This window comes from Arachis duranensis, chromosome 7 (assembly GCF_000817695.3).
Source record: "Arachis duranensis cultivar V14167 chromosome 7, aradu.V14167.gnm2.J7QH, whole genome shotgun sequence".
NCBI lineage: Eukaryota > Viridiplantae > Streptophyta > Magnoliopsida > Fabales > Fabaceae > Arachis > Arachis duranensis.
In genome coordinates this window covers 23,314,784-23,324,905 of record NC_029778.3, presented here as the reverse complement: position 1 = coordinate 23,324,905, position 10,122 = coordinate 23,314,784, and the positions used below count along the sequence as shown (strand labels likewise).

Genomic DNA, 10,122 nt, shown 5'->3' with positions numbered 1-10,122 from the left:
TCGTAGGTAGTAGACTGCTCTACCCTAACCCGCCTCCATGGGTACCCGTTCCTCCTCTACCAATTCCTATAAAAATTAAATAATATTTTAATTTATACATATTTATATATAAATTAAGATAAAAATTTAAAATTCATACTTAAATTAAAATACAAACATAAGATTCATACAATGTCAAATAATTTAAAATTAAAAAAGTTAATACATGGAATGAGCCGAGCTTGAGTTTGAGCTTGGTCTAACTCGACTCAACTCGATTCATTTCCAGCCCTATCCACGGGTATCCATAGATAATTGGATATAATTAAGTTTTGAATATCTTTTTAAAAAAATTACACGACCATAATAAAATCTTATATAATTCAACCAAATATATCAAATCAAATAAATTCAAACACAAATTTAACATAATAATATACAAATAAAATTTTTAACATATAAATTAAAATAATATGAATTAAGGTTATTTACATAATTTCTATATATAAGGATATTATTTAAGTAATTTTTTTTACAGAAAATTTACTGTTTTCGTAAGACGGATACCTTAATTCTCGCCTCGTATCTATTTATTTGCAAAGACAGATTTCCGTTTCTGTCACGAATAATCTTTAGAATCTCTATTAACTTCTCTGTCACAATAATCCCCACGTATATACGTGGTAATGGATTTTTTTCACCCCTAGTGACAGTGGACTTGTGAAGTCTTGGGATGCTTAGTTTTTTTCTGCCAAAAGTTGTAGGTTATATTTAATTAATTATTTAAAAATAAAATATAAAGATGTTCAAAAATAGAATACTATAATAAAAGGTGAGAATTTTCAAAAATAATACACTGAAAGTATTCATCCAACCGTACATGGTCGAAAAAGCGAAGAAAACTCTTAGAAAAGAAAGAATAATAGTCATATTGAATAAAACTAAGAATTTGTCTAATAGAGATGATGATCTAAATTAAAAGTTCTTTGAATTTCACGGAGCAATTTGACAGACCTGTTAGAATAGAAACAATATTTTTAAGGGTTAATATTCAAATCCGTGCCCGAAAGATTACGCGATCTTCATTTTCGTCCCCGAATAATTTTTTTAATCAAATTAGTTCCTGAAAAATAAAAAATAAGTCAAATGAGTCCTTCTGTCAGTTGGACGATGATGTGGCACGATGATGTGGCACGCCACGTGGCAGGTCGATACCACGATCAATGCCACGTGGTAGGTCAGTGACACATGGCACGCCACGTGGCAGGTCAATGCCACGTGGCATACACGTGACATGCCACCTGTCACTTGACATGTAAAAAAGATTTTTATAGTTAAAATAGTCCTTGAAAGTCCAGACGTAAGTCATTTTCATCCCTCAAAGTTTAAAAATTAGTCAAACTAGTTCTGATATAATTTTTTTATTTTTTCTTCATAATACTAAATTTGAAAATTTTTTTATACTACTAATTTTAATAGAATTGTAATTGACAAACAAAACATTAGTAATTATATCTTTTCTTCTTAAAAATTTTTTTTAATAAAATTATTTCTCCTTTAATTCTTCTCAAAATCTCTCTTATTCTTTTCTATTCTAAAATATTTTTCTTACATTATTATATTTTGCTGGAGTATATATATATATACTCAAAATTGAAATGTATGTATTTATTAACCTAAACAAAGTTATATATTCAAAATCAAAATTTATGCATGTTAAGCTAAACAAAGTTATACCACTATTTTTTTTCTACTACATCTTTTTTTGCCCATTATGGTATTACTTACGTATAGAATGTAATGATAGTAATACTTGGAGTCAAAATTTGTGGATTTTCTTGAATTTTGACTCTAAGTATTACTACCATTACATCCTATATGTAAGTAAAACCGTAATGAAAAAAAATATGTAGTAGAAAAAAAATAGTGGTATAACTTTGTTTAGGTTAACATACATAAATTTTGATTTTGAACATATAACTTTGTTTAGGTTAATAAATACATACATTTCAATTTTGAGTAAGCAAAATGAAATAATGTAAGAAAAAGGTTTTAGAATAGAAAAGAATAAGAGAAATTTTGAGAAGAATTAAAGGAGAGAGATAATTTTATTGAAAAAAATTTAAGAAGAAAAGATACAATTATTAATGTTTTGTTTGTCAATTACATTTCTATTAAAATTAGTAGTATCAAAAAATATTTTAAATTTAATATTATGAAAAAAATAAAAAAATTATATAAGGACTAGTTTGACTAATTTTTAAAATTTGAGGGATGAAAATGACTTACATTTTGACTTTCAAGGACTATTTTGACTATAAAAATCTTTTTTACATGTCAAGTGACACGTGACATGTCACGTGTATGCCACGTGTCATTGACCTACCATGTGGCGTGCCACGTGTCGCTAACCTACCACGTGGCGTGCCACATCATCATGCCATGTGGCACTTTACGTGCCACGTCATCGCCCAACTGACAGAAAGATTAATTTGACTTATTTTTTTATCTTTCAGGAACTAATTTGATTAAAAAAAATCATTCGGGGACGAAAATAAAGATCGCGTAATCTTTGAGAAACGAATTTGAGTATTAACCGATATTTTTAATAAGAGTAATGATTGTAAATTCTAATTTATCATCTTAATTATTTTTTAATATTTAAAAAATAAAATATATTTTACTTTTAAAAGCATAAAAAAATTAAAATTAAAGTTTTCTTTTTTCAGAATTTAAAAGAATAATTAGAGAAATGAATTGGGATTTTTTATTTTTTTTCTAATAATATATAAATAATAGTATAATTGTTTTTACATGATAGATATTTAAGGACAACTCGACGCCTGCCCTGTACTCAGTGGTAAGGGTCAAACAATGTTGATAAATTTGATAATATTTTCTTATTATTATTATTATGTGAGGTGATAAAGATAGTGTGTAGTTGTGTGTGTAGTGACGATGGAAAACAAATAATGGAGATGGGCACTACAAGAAAAATACCCATTCAGCCACACTTTTTTTAGGCTACATTTGAAAAGCGTAGCCTATACATAGAATAGGCTACGCTTTTCTCTGTGTTGCCTTTTTATAAGAGAAAAAGATACACAAATGCAGCATCATTTAAAAAGCGTAGCCTTAGGTATTAAAGATATCACTTAAAAAGTGTAGCCGTAGGTTGATATCTATAGGTTCACTTTTCATATCAAAAGAGATGCTTTTAAAGAATAGCCTATTTGTTAAGTTTTGGGTGCGTTTCAAAAGTGATGCCTAATGTCTCTAGAGCCAAAAATTTTAACACTTAGTAATTTTTTTCCTTGTTTTTCCTGAAAGACCTTATTAACACTTAGTAAATTAAAAACTAAGGAAATTAAACTTCTGAGTCTCGATAGCTAACCACCTTCATCCTCGAGCAACAAACCCTCCATAGCTAACCACCTTCTCACTCTCGGTCTCGATAGCTAACCATCGTCGCCCCCCACTCTCGGTCTCGATAGCTCGCCATTGACCCTCTCACTCTCGGTCTCGCCATTCACCCTCTCAGTCTCGCCATTCACCTTCTCACTACAAGCGGAAACCCTCTCACTGTCGCCGTTGAGAGTCATCGCCTCCCACTCACGACTCACCTGCTCTACTCTCCACGGTGACCGTCGTCATCTCCTCTTCGCCATCGCTTGCACTGATCGTCGCTGTGCGGCCCTCACCATCGTCGGTGTGCGACCGTCACCATCGTCGCTGCGCCGCTCTCACCATCATCATCTCCGTGCTTCTCATCATCGTCTTCGCTGTGCTCACATCATTGAATAGGTATGTATTGATTTCTATTTGCTTCTGAAATTGATCAGTGGCTTAGGGTTCCTATTTTAGGGGTTTTAATTTGGGGCTTTTAATCTCTGAAATATGGGTCTGTGAACTGTAATTTGATAACATGCATGCTGTTATTGATGAAGATGTGTGGTATTTTAGGGTTTGTGAACTGTGATTCAATATACAGCTTGTCTATTTTCTCTGTATTTTTGTTTCTGAGACTGAATCCAAATGCAGCGTTAATAAGCTTTTGTTTCTGTGATTTCTCAATGAATAAGTTGGCTTTCGTTTCTCTGTTTTCAGCTTCCTGTTTTCAGCTTCCTGTTTCTAACAGAGTTCTTACAGTTTGAACGGTTTCTTGGTTAGCCAGAAACAGAAATGGTGTGAAGAATGTAAAGAATGAAAAGAAGACAAGGAGTAGAGAAGAAGTAGAAGAGGAAGAAGAAAGGTGAGCTGAATTGTAAGTTGAATTGAAAACTCACATATACATGCTTAGAAGAATTTCTTAATTCGTCAATTTCGTTGTCCTGCAAGGATCTGTTTTTGGATAAGGTATAATTTGCAGCTTTTTCCTCAGAGTTCATGCTTTTATTAGTTATATGTCTAACAGGACTGATAAATAGTCTTTTGCAATCTCCTGGGTAATTCTGCTGCACAACATACCTTGTAGAAAACCTTTTAACTACTGAATTTATTGACTTTGTCTGCACATAACCATTAAAAGAGCTCAAAATACTTAGCTAATGTGGTCTAATCTGGAGAGAAAATAACTCAAGTTGTAGAGTACTTCAACTGTATCTATATTATCCAAAATTTGTGACAAAATTTTCTCCGCAAAGAAGGCTTGGTTTTGGAAAGAAATTAACCCCACTCAAACCCTCAACTTTTCACAAATTAACAGGCCATGAATATTGTTGCCAATAACTTTATAGTTAGAGAAAAAACGTCATTTATGCTTAGTCCTACTATAGTGTTATCTCTATATTACATATTAGATGCGTAAATCCCTTTTCCTAAATATAATCAATTTGTCACCCACCGGTCATTTTCAATATTTTTCCAAGACGATGCTAAAAAGAACCAGCAATATATTTTATAAGCTAAGCATTAATTTCTACTAAAGCTAGTTATAAACTAGCTCAATTGCCAACCTATATTCTCAGTTTTATAATGGGCAGCTTAATAAGTATTTCCCCAGAATAAGAATAAGACAAATAAAGGATTGGGGTGAGTGTGAGTGTTGGTGTTGGCGGGGGGAGGGAGGGATCTGGCGGCGGAGATGGGAGAGGAGGGTTTGGAAGAGGCGACGATAGGTGTGGTGGTGTTACTATTGGTCTCAGCATTTTTTTCAACCCCATTCCTTAACTTGCTCTGTTTCTTCCCTGCGTCGAAATGGACTATGCTTGGATCTAGAAAGATCTAAGTGAATATCAATTATTCGATTTAGGTGTGTACAAGTAATAACACCCATGTATGTCTACTAGTAGCCATGTGAATGTTCTTTTCCTTCCATTACTTATGATGTGTTCTTGAGTTTCAGAGGCACAGACACTCGGCGGGGTATTCTTAGCCATTTGGTTAAGGCTTTGATCAAAAGCAAATTGAAACATATGTAGATTACATGCTGAGGGAAGGAACTGAAATATCACACTCACTCCTTGCAGCCAATTTGTCAGGATTACCTTCATCAAATTTTGGGTCAGTTCCTTTCGTCATTTCTCTTAAATAAAATTTTTTATAATCAATTTGGTGAATTGTGTGTTGCAAAGGTTGAACCAAGCATACCAATGTGATCCAAAAGAATTTGTTGGAATTCATGAACCAATTGCAGAGCTAGAATCAGTATTGTGCAGGGAATCGAAAGCTGTTCTTGTTGTCGGACTTTGGGGCATGGGCGGTATTGTTAAGACAACTCTAGCTAGTAATATTTTCAACAGATTGCAATATGAATTTCAAGGTGTATGCTTTTTGGAGAATGTAAGGGAGAGAGTTCAGAGATATGGCATGACTCATTTGAAGAAAGAGCTATATAATTGATTTTAATATATATCTCAAATCCTTGTATACACACCTGTATACACACTTCTGATATGTCAAGGTAAACTATATAATTATTTTAAACATGTTTTGAGACTTCACTCAATAATTAATTTTAAGTATTGGTTGTTGAATAGCTTAGTTGTTATTAGATTAAGAAGCAGTTACGTTCACACGGTCATAGCCTCCATTTTTCTTTGTTTGACTTCATGACTTTTATGTTAGTCCAAGTCTTACACACGGTCCATTTCTTTCAGATTAATATAAAATAATATGAAATATGAACATGAAACGTTTTTTCTTTTCATGATGTCACCGTTTTTTATAAGATTATATTCATTCATGCAATCATCTATCTATATTATTTAATTAATTAATGAATTTGTGTGGTTTCTTTTTAGGAAAGGGAGATTTAATAACATGTTCTAAGCAAAAGAATTCAGAGTTATTTCACACGGTTCTTAGAGGCTTAGGACAATTTGGAGTTATAACAAGAGCAAGAATTTCTCTTCACCCAGCACCCACAAAGGTACGTTTTCATTTTAAAAAATATAAAAAAATCATTTATTTTTAATTTTATCTTTTTTAAATTAAGATTTAAAGCTTAAATTTAAAAATTTAAAATTTAAAGTTAAAAATAATTTCAAGAAAATAATTTATAATTAATTGACAGAAAAAATTTAACTATCTAATTGACAGAAATCTGATTGTTTGACATCTCCATTGTAGAAATCTAGGTAGTCATCTATAAAAATGGGGACATTGTAGTTACTTATACCCCTTTTGAGTAAAACTACAATTTTTCCCTCAGTTGCTGATTCTTATGGTAATATTCTTCTGAGACTGAAGTTGATTTCTTGAATAGGTGAATGATTTAATGTGTTATGTGTTTAATATTGAAACACTTTTTGTTTTGAAAGTTTTTGTAGATAAATTTAACTTTGATGAATTTTTGAGTTTGTGCTATTAATGCTGCTGCATTCTTGTACCAGTTACATCAATTTCTGAATGTGATATATGCTCAATGTGTGAGTTTAAACTGTGATTGCTGCTGAAGCTTTATTCCTATTTGCACTTCATGGTTGGAGTCAGTTATGAGTAATTCATTGAATTAATGCTACTGCAAGCATAATAGTTGTTGTTTAGAAATGATCATTGCAGGTTGAATTCAATAAAGAAATATTGATTGAGTCCATTATTTTTATCCCTTTCTGCTATCGTAGTGCTGTATTTTTGCTCTTGCTAAATTTTAGCTCACTTTTTGAATTCCTATGAAGCTATGTATATGGTTTTTGTGAGTTTAAGTGTATATGGGTTCATAGGAAAGTTAATTTGTTTGACTGCGCTTGCTGCCCCTATTTGAATATGCATATCAGCTCATATGAAATTATAGTTGCTGCTTTGTCTGAAGTGTTTTGAACTCATATGAGCTGTATATTGCTGCTCTGCTACTCTAGCTTAATGTTATCTGAATCATATGAATTTACTGTTCGCTGTATCTGTTTGAATTTCTCTAAATTCATATGAATTGTTGTTTGCTACTTCTTTAATTTGGGAACGCTCAATTTACTACCGGAATGCTGTCAAATTTTTCTAAAATCTTTATGGTATCAATTTCCAATTGTGAACTGAATTTGGCACATTTTGACTTTACACCTACTTTATTACGGCCAAATTCAATTCATGAATTGGTCGGCTAGCATTTCCACCTCTTCTTTGCTTCCCTTTATCTGAAATACTTGTTTGATGGAAACAAGGAACTATTTGACAAAATTCTGTGTCAAATAGATATAAAAATAGACATCTAAATAGACCTCTTCTTTGCTTCCCTTAATATCTATAAAAATTTAACTTTTAACAAAGGAGCTAGATAGGTCGATTAATAAGTTATTGATTACACTTATTGATGACATCTAAAACAAATTAAATAGACATACTCTAAATCCAATGCAGGGTTCTTGGCCACATCGCAGGCGAACACTGGAGAATTCTGTGCCCCAACTCCACTGGAGCTGAAGAACAGAGCCACGAAAGAGAGCAAAACAGAGACCTTGGGTGCTCTATTTTCCGAAAGAGCCATTCCCATTATGGAATAGCCAAACAAGGGTACACTAGTTATGAATATCATGAGCTATGTATATATATAATATTTCCGAACTTAGATGTGGTATGTCCTTATCTATTCCTTATTCCATAGTTTTTACTTGCATTTACATTAATTGCTATGGCTGAAAATGTTTGTTGGTTTTATTAACACTAAAGTTGTATTGCTATGGCTGAAATTTGTTTGTGTAATTCTGGTGGTTGTATCTTTGATTTTGTGCACTTGGTACATATGAATTTGTCCCTATATCTAATTTAAGTGTGAAAGTCTGGTTAATTAGTGCATGAAAAATGCTATAGGGACATATCAGGATTGTGTTAAAGGAAATGGAAGGAAGAAACACCAGCAGATTTTCATAGTTTGAATGAAACAAGATAATACATAATTTCTTGAATTCACCTCTTCTGCCGTGACCATGTTATTTTTTTAGTATATATGCTTTCTTGGCTTACTATGACTACGTGTTCCATTTAATTTTTATAATTACGAATGCCATTATGAATATTTTTTTAACTACTTATCTATATAATTATGCAGGATAACAATAAAGATTAAGCTGACTATTATTGTGGTTTATTGGCTAAGATAGAGTGCTATTTAGAATCTTTACATGTATGGTTGACTAATGATTTTTATTAGAAAATACTTTTATTGGCTAAGTGATATTATGGTTTTGATATGGCTATGCTTACTTTAATTTGAGTTGTATGAATTTTTACAGTTAATTTCATTCTAGTACTTTTGGATCAATGTTATAAATATATTTTGGTTTGAGACAATTTTTATTATATAAAGAAATTATTTAGTATAATTATGTTTTTATTTTTATTTTGTAATATTCAATTCATTTATACATGTAATCATATTAACTATTATGTTGTATTAATAATTATTAGATAATTATATATATATACAGAAGAAAAAAAAGACCAAAGGCTACACTTATATGTACAGTAGCTATAGTATAGAAAAAAAAATGAGACCTAAGGCTACACTTATATACGGTAGCTATAGTATACAGAAAAAAAAAACGAGACCTAAGGCTACGCTTATATACAGTAGCTATAGTATACCAAAAAAAAAAAGAGGGACCTAAGGCTACGCTTATAAAAAGTAGCTATGGTATATAATGGGGCTACGCTTTACAAGTGATGCAGTAGCATTGAAAAGCGTAGCCTATTCTGGAAGAATGAAAGCTGAAAAGCGTAGCCTTTGGGAATAGGCAACGGCCGAATAGGAATCACTCCAAAAAGCGTAGCTGTAGCCCAAAAAGTGTAGCCGTAGCCTAAGGCATCATTTTTTTTCACTTTTGGCTACACTTTTCAAGTGTACTTGAATGGGTGTTTTTCTTGTAGTGGGTTTTGGGTTGAGTTAGTCAAGTTGTGCAATTCATATAACTTGCACCATTTTTTGCTCCTGCGAACAAATAGGACTCTCATAAAATCAAAGTTTGCTTTTTGTGTTGGAGGGGATTCAAAGTTCAAACATCTTAACTCTTAAGATATGACAACTTATTAAAAATAAAAATAAAAATAAAAGGAGGGGAGGGTTATTTAATTTTCTCAGTACATGCTTAAGATGTTGAATATAATAGTAATTAAAAATAACAGCAAAAAACAACTAATTATAGTGTGTAGCTTATTATGTTAACCATGAGTTATAGTTCAAATGACATAGTCTCTTTATATTCCTAAGAAATCACAGGTTTGAGTTTTCCTCTCTTTGGTAAGGAAAAAAAAATATAGTGTGTAGCTGGATAAATACTTGTATAATGCTAATTTAGAAAAAGTAAAAAAAAAAAAAAACCCAACCGAATTGCTAAGTTGTAGTTTTAAATTTTTAAATTGAACATCTGGTCATTGTTAATTGTACATGAGTAAATCGAATAAAAAAAATAACTATTTAATTAAAAATAATAACCATAATTATCTGCATACCTATTAAATTAAACATCCAACATATTTATTATTCACATTGTTTAATATTTTCATTGTCTACCTATACTTTTTCAAAATTATATTATACTCAGCATGCATGTTTAATTAATGGTAGCAAAAATGCAAAATGGTGCACATTTAATTATTGAGAAATTGAAGAGATTCTCGGGGACAATAATGATGATTTGTTAGCATAAAAGAAGGGATGATGGGGTTGAGGTAAGCTTTGCATGTTGGGCGCAAAAGAAGGAAATTAAAATG

General features: G+C 31.5%; 1 long non-coding RNA gene across 10 annotated transcripts; it reads left to right on the top strand.

Annotated features, from left to right (window-relative positions):
* The first annotated feature begins 3,291 nt into the window (after window positions 1–3,291).
* LOC110274024 (uncharacterized) lies at window positions 3,292–7,960 on the top strand. Of its 10 annotated transcripts, none has more exons than XR_008001269.1 (6): window positions 3,292–3,783; window positions 4,129–4,231; window positions 5,324–5,481; window positions 5,637–5,881; window positions 6,222–6,349; window positions 7,774–7,960. It is a non-coding gene; the product is annotated as an uncharacterized LOC110274024 (long non-coding RNA). The 10 variants fall into 10 exon arrangements; XR_008001262.1 differs by having other exon boundaries at window positions 5,553–5,881; XR_008001265.1 differs by having other exon boundaries at window positions 3,294–3,783; window positions 4,129–4,243; window positions 5,615–5,881.
* Window positions 7,961–10,122: the final 2,162 nt, after the last annotated feature.